Source organism: Myotis lucifugus, unplaced genomic scaffold (assembly GCF_000147115.1).
Source record: "Myotis lucifugus unplaced genomic scaffold, Myoluc2.0 scaffold_7103, whole genome shotgun sequence".
In the NCBI taxonomy this organism is placed as follows: Eukaryota; Metazoa; Chordata; class Mammalia; order Chiroptera; family Vespertilionidae; genus Myotis; species Myotis lucifugus.
Genome location: NW_005878151.1, coordinates 1 through 1,670, shown reverse-complemented (window position 1 = coordinate 1,670; position 1,670 = coordinate 1). Strand labels below are relative to the sequence as shown.

General features: G+C 52.7%; 1 long non-coding RNA gene across 1 annotated transcript; it reads right to left on the bottom strand.

Moving 5' to 3' along the window:
* Nucleotides 1–514: 514 nt before the first annotated feature.
* LOC111824791 lies at nucleotides 515–1,070 on the bottom strand. Its single transcript, XR_002827868.1, has 2 exons — nucleotides 741–1,070; nucleotides 515–657 (listed from the first exon to the last, which is right to left on the bottom strand). It is a non-coding gene; the product is annotated as an uncharacterized LOC111824791 (long non-coding RNA).
* Nucleotides 1,071–1,670: the final 600 nt, after the last annotated feature.

Here is a 1,670-nt window from a genome sequence, read left to right as displayed (position 1 = left end):
AGGTCAAGGAATCGGTCTCGTTATCGGACCAAAGCTGTGAGCTGCGAGGTAGACGAGAGCCTCTTCGGAGGCAACAAGGTAACCCTAACCCAGCCCCTCCAGGTAGCTGCCATGTGCAGGCGGTAACCTGGACTCGTGTTACTCAGGACAAAGCTAGCACCGTGCATGTCATCCCTCTCCCTCGTACCTCTCAGAGGAAGACAGAGGGGCGTTCTGAGAGCCAGCAGGGGAGCTCTGACACGGAGTGGGGCCCACATAAACAGGACACCTGGCTTCCCCCACCCATCCCGTCCTCATGTCTGCACAGCATTGAACATCTGCTGTAATCCTGGAGGGGACGCTCAGCTGCAGAAAGCTGGGTAGTTGCTCAGTGAACATCCTTGAGGAAAACATGGCAGGGCCACTGGACTAAGACACAGAGCGACACATTCCCCCCTCCATCCAAGACCAGCACCAGAACAAAACACAAAGTCCTCGTCCTTTCCCAGGTGCTCAACGAAAACAATTTCTCAGCTTTGGGACACAGGCAGGTCTTTATTGGCAAATGTTGTCCTGGCTAAGAGGTTGACAACTCCTTCAGTCTAAGGAGAGCTGGATGTTCCTTGGAATAATTTGGTGCACACGGAGTTCAGTAGGCGAGAAGGAAGAGAGGCAAGTCTAGAAAGAGAACGAGGCATGGCGAGAAGGGCAGTGAGAGAAAGAGAAAAGAGGGGCAGAAGACTGCATACTGGTGTGACTACCTCTGGCAGCGGGAGGGCTGGGGAGAGGAGAGGTGACATCTATCCTTGCTTCTCACCAGCTTCACCGTGAAGGGACTTTTCAGACGGATCAGGACAGGCATCTTTCTGCATTTAGAGAACCCCCATTCTGTAGCAGTTTCCCTGGAGAGAATCAAGGGATGCAATTTTATTTACTTGTTTTTTGTTTGTTTGTTTTGGGAGCATGGGGACTCTTCCAGTCGAAGCAAAGACAGATTTAGAAATGGCTGAGTTCGCTGAGTAGTGCTGCTGCCCAGCAGAAGGGGCAGCCAGAAACACGCCTGTTCCTGGCACTGCTTCTTTGGCCCTCTTGCTGGGTGAGAGTCTAGGAAGTCTCTCAACCAGCAGCAGGGGGCAGAAGGGGCCTGTGGCATGACTGACATGCCCACTCGGAAGCAGAGATGGGCACCAGGTGGCAGCACTAGTCGGGAGGGACCTCTGTGCCCTGTGAGATCCTCGGGCCAGGAAGGACCTCCACGGAGGGGTCCCCCTGCCTCCACTCAGGACCACAGTCACTGCGTTAATGATGAATGACAAGTTCTCCGGTGTTCAAACATTTCCTGAAATAAGCGATTTCATTTTCTTATTAACTCCTTCACGGTCAAGAAAGGAAGCCCTCAGCGCCACAGCCAGTCATGCTGCAGAGGCAGTTAGGGCGGCCTGCTGGTGTGAGCGCACTTTGTTTCTAGGGTATAGATGACTCTCTCTGATCTGTAAAATCCAGTCACGAGCCAAGAGCATCACTGCTAGCCACTCCCCAAAGCACTGGGGGAAGGAGACAGGTAAAGGGTCTCAGCTTTAGGGGAGAATGTTGTTTGAACGATAGAACACTTGCATGGGGACATCACAGTGTGGAGTTAAGAATAACGGTAAATGGGCCTTTAATTACCATAGAATCCCTGAGCTGGGGTC